Below are 13,657 nucleotides of genomic sequence, written 5' to 3'. Positions count from 1 at the left end.
TGTTTTTATTTACGATTTACACAATGTGCCAACTTCACTGGTTTTGGGTTTTGTATTAAAGTGTGTGCATGCATGAATCCAAGCACACTTCTTTTGTACGCCCCAATCTACGTGGAAATGAGCCCACATGTTAAAATGGCTGAAACATGACCTGTCATCTTCCCCACTTAAATACGCAAATAATATTTAAATTAGCAATGAGCCTGAGATCCCACACTCGCACAGTCAGAAAACACAAAGATAATGAGCGGGACGTCAAAAAAGAAGGAGGTGTTTCTTGCTGGAGTGGAAAAATGTGCTCTGTCAGCACCCAGGGGCCTGTTTGAAAGATCCTAAGATGTAGTTTAACCAGAAAGAAAACAGCAAATCACTAACTTTTACCACTGACTCACAATGATGCTTTAAAGACGGGATTTAAAATTTGGGGGCACATATGCTCCATGTGCATCACAGGGATTTAAATTAGGAGAATTACATACAAACTAAATAAATGTACTCACCAAGAAACCACAAATTGCACACAATGCCAGCTTGTATTAGCCCTCAACCATGCTGTTATTTAGAACGTAAGCATTGAACCAAGCCACATTGCTACAATGTTGGTCATTGCATTTATGCATCACCTATCATTTGTACATTGATCGAATGATAATGTTTCCTATTGACATATAAATATTCATCATATGATGGCGCTTTAATAGCAATGTGTGTGCAGTTGATAGCTCTGATTACATTAGGTAAACCAGCTTTTGCTGCAAATTGCGCTTTAATGTTTTAATGAATTTAATGCGCCTGACTGACATGCCGATAATTCTGTCCCACACGGCTGGCATGGCTTGACTAAGGGTTGATCAGTCGGCTAGCTCCCTCTGGAATGCCTCGCTTTTGTGGTCACAGAACTATTGGCAAAATCTTCTATTACTGCAAGAGCAGTCATTGTTTTAACGTGTTATTTTGCACCACTTAACCTAGACTTTTTTTTTAATCTATTTGTGTAATTGCACACACAGGCAATTGTTAATATGTCTCTGGTGTGCACAGCAATCAGTCTGGGAGCTACTTTATTTTACGGACTATAAGGCGCACATAAAATCCTTTCATTTTCTCAAAAATCGGAGCGCCTTATAACACGGTGCGCCTAATGTGCATCTCAATTCTGGTTGTGGTCACCGAGCTCGGAGCAATTTTATATGGTACAAGGTAGAGATTGTCCGATATTATTGGCCGATAAATGCGTTAAAATGTAATATCGGAAATTATCGGTATCGGTTTTGTTATTATCGGGCTCGGTTTTTTTTGTTGTTTTTTTTTTTTTTTTATTAAATCAACATAAAAAACACAAGATACACTTACAATTAGTGCACCAACCCAAAAAACCTTCCTCCCCCATTTACACTCATTCACACAAAAGGGTTGTTTCTTTCTGTTATTAATATTCTGGTTCCTACATTATATATCAATATATATCAATACAGTCTGCAAGGGATACAGTCCGTAAGCACACATGATTGTGCGTGCTGCTGGTCCACTAATAGTACTAACCTTGAACAGTTAATTTTTACTCATTTTCATTAATTACTAGTTTCAATGTTTTTATATTGTTTTACTTTCTTTTTTATTCAAGAAAATGTTTTTAATTTATTTATCTTATTTTATTTTATTCATTTTTTAAAAAGTACTTTATCTTCACCATACCTTGTTGTCCAAATTAGGCATAATAATGTGTTAATTCCACGACTGTATATATCGGTTGATATCGGTATCGGTAATTAAAGAGTTGGACAATATCAGAATATCGGATATCGGCAAAAAGCCATTATCGGACATCCCTAGTACAAGGTCACACATCAGAGATACGTGTGGACTGCAGGGTGACGCCTGTTTAATAAATGACGCTGGCAAGTAGCCACAGAAACGTTGATGTCTCATTCAGAATATAGAACATTAAACACGGGGCTCAAAAATCAGTCAAAATGTTTTAGTACGACTTTGGTAAGCTACAAAGCCGCACCGCTTGATGGATTGTTGGTGCATTACAGCGACCCTAGTCAGACGTACCGTGCTTCAACATACAAGTATTATTATATTGTGTGTATATTTAAGTTAAAGTACCACTGATAGTCACACACACACTAGGTGTGGTGAAATTACTCTCTGCATTTGACTTGTGGTTAGAGTGTCCGCCCTGAGATCGGTAGGTCGTGAGTTCATACCAAGGACTATAAAAATGGGACCCATTACCTCCCTGCTTGGCACTCAGCATCAAGGGTTGGAATTGGGGGTTAAATCACCAAAATGATTCACCGCTGGTGCTCACTGCTCCCCTCATAATGACCCTATAATGGCACCTATAAGGAGACATATTATCTGGTGTTTTGTTTTGCTATATTATAGAAAAACAATTTTTCTTACCTATTGGGATCTGCATAGGGTGGAGTGCCATCTCCGGGTTGGGGAGGAGACCCTGCCCCAAGTGGAGGAGTTCAAGTACCTCGGAGTCTTGTTCACGAGTGAGGGAAGAGTGGATCGTGAGGTCGACAGGCGGATCGGTGCGGCGTCTTCAGTAATGCGGACGCTGTATCGATCCGTTGTGGTGAAGAAGGAGCTGAGCCGGAAGGCAAAGCTCTCAATTTACCGGTCAATCTACGTTCCCATCCTCACCTATGGTCATGAGCTTTGGGTTATGACCGAAAGGACAAGATCACGGGTACAGGCGGCCGAAATTAGTTTCCTCCGCCGGGTGGCGGGGCTCTCCCTTAGAGATAGGGTGAGAAGCTCTGTCATTCGGGGGGAGCTCAAAGTAAAGCCGCTGCTCCTCCACATCGAGAGGAGCCAGATGAGGTGGTTCGGGCATCTGGTCAGGATGCCAACCGAACGCCTCCCTAGGGAGGTGTTTCGGGCACATCCAACCGGTAGGAGGCCACGGGGAAGACCCAGGACACGTTGGGAAGACTATGTCTCCCGGCTGGCCTGGGAACGCCTCGGGATCCCCCGGGAGGAGCTGGACAAAATGGCTGGGGAGAGGAAAGTCTGGGCTTCCCTTCTTAGGCTGCTGCCCCCGCGACCCGACCTCGGATAAGCGGAAGAAGATGGATGGATGGATGGATGGATGGATCTGTATAGGTCCCGAAAATTAAATGCATTGGCGAAAAAGTTAATTTTGTTTCTTTTCCTCGATCTTTTTCTTTGTTCAAATCGAATGTTGGCAAAGCCTGAACAACCACCTCTGTCGTGTTGCCAAAGTATTCACAGTCCGTAAGAATGTGCTTACTTGAGCCACGAATTTGGCGTGAGGCACCGCACATTTCCACGTTGATTTCACTTTTGGATACGTCTCAACTTTGCTGCGAAAAAGGGCGCACGCCAGGTTTTTGTGCATCCGCGCGCCTAATACATGAGTCCCCAGACGTTTTGGTCTGATCTTACGGGGTCCACTGTTATGATCTTTTAGGCCAGGCCTTTCTTTGTTTAGTTTTTGCGGTGTTTTTTTTTTTAACTATGTTTTTGGTTCACTTCTTTTCTTATGCTTTTATTTTGTTTCCACTTCCTGTTCTGTTTGTGTTGTTCCTGCACTAGCTTCACACTGCTCCTTGGGCTGTCTTCATCACCTGGGGGTGATTAGTAATTATGATTTTCACCTGCTGCTAATCATCACCTGGGCACTATTTGAATAGTCACATTTCTTTGTCTGTGTGGGATCATTGTGTGTGGATGGGTGGGAGGCACTAGCACGGTTAGTGGACATTTGAATCTTGCTTAACGACTTTTGTTCGTCATAGTTTTCTGACAGCTACTTTTTTTTCATGCACAGCATCCCTGTGTTTTTCTGTGCATTTACCCCGCTGTAATCTAGTTTGTATTTTGGAGATTTTGGACATTAAACACGTCTTAACCTGCAAGCTGCCTGCGGTCTCCTGCTTTTTCAAGATCACAACCTCCATTAACAAGAGCATTCTTAACAGTTCACTGTGAAATTGGCTGTGCCAACTAATGGTGGAGATGCTTGTGACAAAATATTTTGCTTGCAACTTAAAGGCCTACTGAAATGCGTTTTTCTTATGTAAACGGGGATAGCAGGTCCATTCTATGTCATACTTGATCATTTCGCGATATTGCCATATTTTTGCTGAGAGAATTTAGTAGAGAACATCGACGATAAAGTTCGCAACTTTTGGTCGCTGATAAAAAAGCCTTGCCTGTACCGGAAGTAGCAGACGAGTAGCGTGACGTCACAGGTTGTGGAGCTCCTCACATCCCCACATTGTTTACAATCATGGCCACCAGCAGCGAGAGCGATTCGGACCGAGAAAGCGATGATTTCCCCATTAATTTGAGCGATGATGAAAGATTTGTGGATGAGGAAAGTGAGCGTGAAGGACTAGAGGGCAGTGGGAGCGATTCAGATAGGGAAGATGCTGTGAGAGGCGGGTGGGACCTGATATTCAGCTGGGAATGACTAAAACAGTAAATAAACACAAGACATATATATACTCTATTAGCTACAACACAACCAGGCTTATATTTAATATGCCACAAATTAATCCCGCATAACAAACACCTCCCCCCTCCCGTCCATATAACCCGCCAATACAACTCAAACACCTGCACAACACACTCAATCCCACAGCCCAAAGTACCGTTCACCTCCCCAAAGTTCATACAGCACATATATGTCCCCAAAGTCCCCAAAGTTACGTACGTGACATGCACATAGCGGCACGCACGTACGGGCAAGCGATCAAATGTTTGGAAGCCGCAGCTATATGTGTACTTACGGTACCGCGTCTGCGCATCCATCCCAAAGTCCTCCTGGTAAGAGTCTCTGTTGTCCCAGTTCTCCACAGGCCAATGGTAAAGCTTGACTCATCTTTCGGGAATGTAAACAATGAAACATCGGCTGTGTTTGTGTTGCTGCAGTCGGCCGCAATACACCGCTTCCCACCTACAGCTTTCTTCTTTGCTGTCTCCATTGTTCATTGAACAAATTGCAAAAGATTCACCAACACAGATGTCCAGAATACTGTGGAATTTTGCGATGAAAACAGACGACTTAATAGCTGGCCACCATGCTGTCCCAAAATGTCCTCTACAATCCGCGACGTCACGCGCTGATGTCATCATACCGAGACGTTTTCAGCAGGATATTTCGCGCAAAATTTAAAATTGCACTTTAGTAAGCTAACCCGGCCGTATTGGCATGTTAAGATTTCATCATTGATATATAAACTATCAGACTGCGTGGTCGGTAGTAGTGGGTTTCAGTAGGCCTTTAAAGCATAACGATTAGCTGAGAGACAGCTTCTATTTCGAAATACTCTTAAGTTGAGGTAACACTATATCAGGGGTCGGCAACCCAGAACGTTGAAAGAGCCATGTTGGACCAAAAATACAAAAAGAAAATCTGTCTGGAGCCACAAAAAATGAAAAGGTCTTATAATGAAGGCAAAACATGACGTAAGTGTCTATATTAGCTGTAATAGCCTACTATCAAAAGGACTGTGTTGCAGGCTGAAGCAAATCTTCATTGACAGAAATGTTTAAATGTAATATTTAATCTACACATTTTTACAACATTAGAAACCATTAGTAAATCAGAGGCTACTCAAAAGGTGAGATAACTCCTGAAAATTACTGGCTTTTAATGGCCAAAGGTATAGATGTGTGTGTCCAAGTTAAAGGAAACGGTAGGCTGTCTTCTTCTGATAGATTTATTACAATCTTTGGCAAGCTAGGTAAAGTTTGCTGTGGTCTGGAACAACATGGCACACACAAACAACTATCTGAAATGCAGCCAATATTAAATACAGATAATGTGTCATGAGACATGCAAAACTAAATTATATACAAAGAGGGTCAAAGTAAAGGATATTAAATGAGCTCAAATATACTTACAAATGAGGCATGATGATGCAATATGTACATACAGCTAGCCTACATAGCATGTTAGCATTGATTAGCTTGCAGTCGTGCACTGACCAAATATGCCTGATTAGTACTCCAACAAGTCAAGAGCAATCACACACAGCATAAAACGTTTGGTGGACAAAATGAGACAAAGGAGTGGAAGATTTTACATGTAAACAAACCGTTGCGTCACAGTCCACACGATGGTGAGTTCAAGAACCACCGAAATTAGTAGGACAGAACGATGTTCACCAAATACTCTCATCAGTGAAGCATACACACACACATATTAAACGGCGGACTTTGTAATAATTGGGAAGGTTTGTGTCAGGTTTCTCCTCAAACAAAAAACATATTAAAACAATAAAATAATTTTTTTCCCCCCATCTTTTTCCATTTTCAATCCCTTTTTAAAAATGCTCCAGGGAGCCGCTAGGGAAGCACTAAAGAGCCGAGGGTTGTTGACCCCCGACCTATATTGTAATGAACAAGTGTCCCAATACTTTTGGTACAATAAACAACTGAGCCATTCTGCACTTTTGATAGAAAAGGAGCTCACATTGGTGAATCGATTGTAGCAAGCAAATTTAAATGGCTATTATTATTAATGTATGGAGATTAGATGTAATTTGATCATCTAGTACAGAGGTGTCAAATTTAAGGCCCTGGGGCCAGATCTGGCTCGTGACATTTTATCTGGCCTGCAAACACCTGGAAATGATGTGTCAATAAAGTACATCATATTTTCTCACTAAATGTAATAGATTTTTTTTTATTTTGACAAAAAATATATGTACTGCTTGAAGTTGCATACCTTTTAAACTTTAATAGTATCCAATATTGCAACACATATTACAGTATATTATCATACTTTCCAAAACATGTTTTGTCTGAGCTGCCAGTTTTTGACTGTAAAATCTACGGTGATTGTTTTTAACGGTGTATTACTGTAAATGGGAAGACGGTGCGTTTGTTTTTACGGTAGAAAAACTGGTTGCCAGAATAAAAAAAAGAATTTGTACAGTTTTCCCATTAACAATATAATGTTGTAAAAAAAACAATATAAATTTAACACAAAAATTCTGGCAACTAAACTAAATCTTTTTCCGTAAACCCCACCCAAAAAAACAGTGGCACTGTTTTTCGATTTATTGTAAAATGTTTTAAAATATTTTACAGTAAAATTTTGTAAATGTAAAGTTTTTACTTTAAAATCGACAGTCTACTTAAAACAATTGATATAATTAATAATGAAATGCAGAGGCAAATTCATACATTATTCGCTGTTACAAGCGGCCCCATAACTGCGATGTGGCCCTCAATGAAAACCAGTTTGACATCCCTGATCTAGTACATTTATGGCTATGTCGAGGGAAAGACTAATTAGTTAACAGTTGCACTATTTTGTAATCCTAATCAGTAACATTTCACATGCAAACCTTGTAACAGCAGCCTTTCCTCGGCGAGTCAGGCAGGGCTAAAGCAATAACAAATGCCGTTGGTGTTTTTATAGCAGCAGATTTCAGACCATATTGCATTAAAAACTAGATTTTGACTCCCTTCTATGGTGGAAGAACAATGAGCCCATATATCCTCTTACTGCCAAATTAGCCAGGGAATACCTGGAGACATTGTAACTGTAAGCAGGTCTGCTCTTTCTGCAGACAATGTGGATAAACCGATTTTTCTGTCAAAAAACATGAAGATTGAGTGAAAGTCACCAGGGTTAAAGGGGAACATTATCACCAGACCTATGTAAGCGTCAATATATACCTTGATGTTGCAGAAAAAAGACCATATATTTTTTTAACCGATTTCCGAACTCTAAATGGGTGAATTTTGGCAAATTAAACGCCTTTCTAATATTCGCTCTCAGAGCGATGACGTCACAATGTTGCGTCACACCGGGATTTTCTCAAACACCGAGTCAAATCGGATCTGTTATTTTCCGTTTTTTCGACTGTTTTCCGTACCTTGGAGACATCATGCCTCGTCGGTGTGTTGTCGGAGGGTGTAACAACACGAACAGGGACGGATTCAAGTTGCACCAGTGGCCCAAAGATGCGAAAGTGGCAAGAAATTGGACGTTTGTTCCGCACACTTTACCAAAGACAGCTATGCTACGACAGAGATGGCAAGAATGTGTGGATATCTTGCGACACTCAAAGCAGATGCATTTCCAACGATAAAGTCAAAGAAATCTGCCGCCAGACCCCCATTGAATCTGCCGGAGTGTGTGAGCAATTCAGGGACAAAGGACCTCGGTAGCACGGCAAGCAATGGCGGCAGTTTGTTCCCGCAGACGAGCGAGCTAAACCCCCTATCGACCCTAGCTTCCCTGGCCTGCTGACATCAACTCCAAAACTGGACAGATCAGCTTTCAGGAAAAGAGCGCGGATGAGGGTATGTCTACAGAATATATTAATTGATGAAAATTGGGCTGTCTGCACTCTCAAAGTGCATGTTGTTGCCAAATGTATTTCATATGCTGTAAACCTAGTTCATAGTTGTTAGTTTCCTTTAATGCCAAACAAACACATACCAATCGTTGGTTAGAAGGCGATCGCCGAATTCGTCCTTGCTTTCTCTCGTGTCGGGCTGTCGTGTCGTTTTCGTCGGTTTCGCTTGCATACGGTTCAAACCGATATGGCTCAATAGCTTCAGTTTCTTCTTCAATTTCGTTTTCGTTACCTGCCTCCACACTACAACCATCCGTTTCAATACATGCGTAATCTGTTGAATCGCATAAGCCGCTGAAATCCGAGTCTGAATCTAAGCTAATGTCGCTATCGCTTGCTGTTCTTTCCGCCATGTTTGTTTGTGTTGGCTTCACTATGTGACGTCACAGGAAAATGGACGGGTGGTTAAAATCAGGCACTTTGAAGCTTTTTTTAGAGATATTGCGTGATAGGTAAAATTTTGAAAAAAACTTCGAAAACTATAATAAGCCACTGGGAACTGATTTTTAATGGTTTTAACCCTTCTGAAATTGTGATAATGTTCCCCTTTAAAAGCTGGGGTGGGGAAGAAAAGTTAATCTGAGGCTGAGTTGACATGAAACGGTTTAATGTTGCACTTTTTATATGTAAAAGAAAAGTTTTGTCATTTTATTTAATCTGAGCAACAACTTGAGGCAGTTTAATGTTGATTAACGTGGACCCCGACTTAAACAAGTTGAAAAACGTATTCGGGTGTTACCATTTAGTGGTCAATTGTACGGAATATGTACTGTACTGTGCAATCTACTAATAAAAGTCTCAATCAATAACTGTGAGTCATTATTGCAAGATGTGCAAATTCGAAGGATCCCAGAGGAAGTATTGCGGTGACATTTTGCAAGACACTCCCAGAGGCAGGAGAGGGCGTCTGAATGTGCTCATTATACTAACTTGACCTGTGAGGTCAGAGACAGGAAGGAAGCTGAGAGACACAACTTGTAACTGAAGCTGACATGTTTTCCTTAAGACCCCCCACAAAGATATTGAGCGTTCTTCATCAGAGTGTGATTCTCTTTTTTTATTAAATTAGACCAGTAGTGCAGTATCAAAATGCATTATTCTAAAAACCTGCAATAGACCTACTAATGAGGGGTATTAAGCAAAGTGGTGTGAGTTCAACGATAGTAAACCTATAAAGTCTGCATACTCTAAATGTCAATTTGTGCAAAGTTTATTGAAGAGTTTAAGTAGATTAAAAGATGTAAATTAACAAAACCCTTCAGACCAGAGACTCAATAAACGTGATGGATCTTTGCTCGATGTTGCAGGCTAAACGAGGCCAGGAATCTCTCAGGGCCACTGAAGACAGTCACTTACAGTAAGAGCCACATACCTGCTTACAAACAAAACCAAGCACTCATTCTCGTGCGGACACGGTTTGTGGTCAGGCCACAGAAGGAGTGAACCATCCGCCAAGCATTCCCTTAGAAGTCTTTTTGTAAACTACATTGCATGTGAGGGAGGAAGGATCCATGTGACCGTGACAATCCTCTTCCCCTAACACAATGATTCACTTTATGGAGGAAGAGCAAGGGCGGAATTTTTTTTGATTTACCTTGAAAAGCCCCAGAGGTGTTGTTTATGCTGCTAAATGTTGTGGAGGAAAGATCTCTGTGCTAAATAAAATTCAATGTCAGAGTTTGTTTTTTTTACTTACTGTATATGCTTTTATTCTATATTTAAAAGTAAAGGTTTTTCAGGTTTCTGGGATCCGCTATCTCACGAGACCTGAAGTGGACCTCCCACATGGACTCACAAAAAAGGCACAGCACAGGATGTACTTCCTGCGTCAGCTCAAGAAGTTCACTTTGCCCCAGGAGCTGCTGATCATGTTCTACAAATCCATCATTCAGTCCGTCCAGTGCACCTCCACCATTGTCTGGTTTGGATCTGCAACCAAGCTGGAAACACAGACTGCAACGGACAATCAGGGCTGCAGAAAACATCATCGGTATCAACCTTCTTGTACCGGTCCAAGGTCAGGTCACTGCCGACCCCTCAAACCCTGGTCACAAACTGTTCAAAGACCTCCGCTCCAGCAGACATTACAGATCACAGTAAGCCGTCAAAAGACCAGTTTCTTCCACAGTCTATGACTCTGATGAAGGCTAAACCGAGTGTCAGACCTGTTGCTGTGAAATAACCCTGGAACTAATCAGTCACTGCGGATGCACCCACTCACATTCACTTTATCATCCTTTTGCTCTATTCCAGTGGTTCTCAACCTTTTTTCAGTGATGTACCCCCTGTGAACATTTTTTTAATTCAAGTACCCCCTAATCCTAGCAAAGCATTTTTGGTTGAAAAAAAGAGATAAAGAAGTAAAATACAGCACTATGTCATCAGTTTCTGATTTATTAAATTGTATAACAGTGCAAAATATTGCTCATTTGTAGTGGTCTTTCTTGAACTATTTGCAAAAAAAGATATAAAAATAACTAAAAACTTGTTGAAAAATAAACAAGTGATTCAATTATAAATAAAGATTTCTACACATAGAAGTAATCATCAACTTAAAGTGCCCTCTTTGGGGATTGTAATAGAGATCCATCTGTATTCATGAACTTAATTCTAAACATTTATTTTTTTTGAAGTATTATTCAATAAATATATTTATAAAGGATTTTTGAATTGTTGCTATTTTTAGAATATTTAAAAAAAATCTCACGTACCCCTTGGCATAATACACGTACCCCCCAGGGGTATCCTCATTTGAGAACCACTGCTCTATTCACTACTAGTGCATGATTATCTTATTAGTCTTGCACATATTCGTTATTCAAGTACATGTTAGTTAATTGTTAATATTTATTGTTTACATCACCGCCACTTCATTTGATTTGGCCCTCGCAAGCCTGGAAATAATATGTATCAATAAAATACCGTAACTTTTCTTACTAAATGTATTCTTTCTTTCTATTTTGGGAGAAAAAAAGTATATGTACTCCATATCATCGCAAATAATGTTAATTTAAATATTGTCTAATTATGCAAAAATATGTTATTGAACATTCAAACCATTTTTAAAATATAAATAATGATTTCAAAGCAATGTAAAAGTATCATTAGATTTCATGGTAAAATTGTGGAAATTTACTGTGGTTTTTACAGCATTTTTCTCTAAATGAACAAAACAGTACTTTTTTTTACTGTAATAAACTGTGGAGCCGTTTTGGCATTTACAGTAATACACCGAAAAATCTACAATTGTTGAAAAAAACAACAACAAAAAATGACAGCTCAGGTGCCAAAATGTTACTGTAAAATTGCAGTTTGTTTTTTTTAATTTACAGTAAAAAAAGAAAAATTCATCCATTTTCTACTGCTTGTCCCTTTTGGGGTCGCGGGGGGGGTGCTGGAGTCTATCTCAGCTGCATTTGGGCGGAAAGCGGGGTACACCCTGGACAAGTCGCCACCTCATCGCAGATAGACAGACAACATTCACATTCACATTCACACACTCGGGCCAATTTAGTGTTGCCAATCAACCTATCCCCAGGTGCATGTTTTTGGAGGTGGGAGGAAGCCGGAGTACCCGGAGGGAACCCACGCAGTCACGGGGCGAACATGCAAACTCCATACAGAAAGATCCCGAGCCCGGGATTGAACTCAGGACCTTCGTATTGTGAGGCACATGCACTAACCCCATCCGTGCTTCCCCGTACTGTAAAATGTAAATTTTACAGTACAATTCTGGCAACTGAGCTGCCTTTTTGTTTTTTTACCATAAAAACAGCAGTACTATTTTTCCATTTACAGTAACATACACTAAATTTTGAGGTGAAATTACTGCAATTTACCTTTTTTTTTTTTTTTTTACATTTTAGTTTTTTTTTAAATCTATTAATAAAATGCGGTCAAAAATTGTGTAATAATAGGCGGCCCTCTGGGGTCAAACATAGCTGCAATGTGGCCCTCAGTGAAAACGACTTTGACACCTCTGGTTTACATTGTACAAAGAGAGCACAGTCTACCAAGTCAAATCCCTTGTGTGTTTAACATACTTGGTGAAAAAAAAGTTTAAGAATCACAAAATGGATGGATGGATGGTTGAGATAATATGTATTGATTTGCTTTGGTGTAAATTTTACGTAATTTGTGCTCCACAGTCACTTTTTTACCCAGTTTTTTTAAGTCTGTCTGCAAGATGTTTGTCATGTCTGTGTGATCATGTTTTGTTTTAGTCATGTTCAGTTTTGTTTTTGGACTCTTTGTGCCAGGCTTCGCCGCCTGACGCGCCACGCCAAGCTTCGCCGCCTGCCACGATGACGACGCATCCACCTCCTCGTCGGCCACGAATGTGGCCATTCCATGGGCGTCCGCCACGCCAGGTTCGCCGACCTCCTCGTCGGCCACAAATGTGGCCATTCCCAGGTCGCCCACCTCGTCTGGTACAGCGGTGTTCTACGCGTCGCCGCCACCTAACTCTGCCCCGGTGGATACGGGGACACGTGGTCTGGCGACCCACCGCCATGTCCCCCTCCCACCCTCCAATGACTATTGATCATTGTTTTGTTTTTATTTTATGGACATCTGGTATCCGTCCTTAAGGGAGGGGCTCTGTCATGTCTGTGTGATCATGTTTTGTTTTAGTCATGTTCGGTATTGTTTTTGGACTCTTTGTGCACTTTTGTTTGTTTTGTCACCATAGCAACCCATTAGTTTTCACCTGTCATGTCACGCACCTGTTTCACGTTTAGAGTCACGCTCCTGTTTTCACTGATCATGTCACTGCTATTTAAGCCGGTCTGTTTCTGTTGTTCGTCCTGGTGACATTATCCTTTCATACCATGCTACTTCTGACACCCCTGCTACCTCTTTTTTTTTCATGCTACCATAGTTCCATGCCAAGTAAGTTTTTGTTTATTGTTCATAGTTTCTGCCTTTGTGCAAGTTTTGGTTTCACTAGTCAAGTTTGTTCTCCGCCATTGTGCGCGCCTTGTGTTTGCTTCTTTTTTTGTAGTTTGTTAGTGTCATAAATAAATCATGTACTTACATTCACGCCTTGCCCGCGCCAACTTTCCTTTGCATTCCGGGAAAACCAACTCCAAGGTCCACGTATTGACAATAATAATTTTTATTTCAAATCAAACCACGCTCCACCCTCTTCAAAAACATCGTAATTTATCTTTTTTAATATGTACACTGTATAAATATATATCTTGAAGTCGTTGCGGCATTTATTTTTTCCCGCTCACGGTCGTAAATAAACTTTAAAAACGTTGTAGATTCACCCAGTCACAAAATTAGGTACA

Source organism: Nerophis lumbriciformis, linkage group LG10, assembly GCF_033978685.3.
Source record: "Nerophis lumbriciformis linkage group LG10, RoL_Nlum_v2.1, whole genome shotgun sequence".
Classification (NCBI taxonomy): domain Eukaryota; kingdom Metazoa; phylum Chordata; class Actinopteri; order Syngnathiformes; family Syngnathidae; genus Nerophis; species Nerophis lumbriciformis.
The sequence above is the reverse complement of the archived record's forward strand: the minus strand, read 5'-3'. Positions refer to the sequence as shown.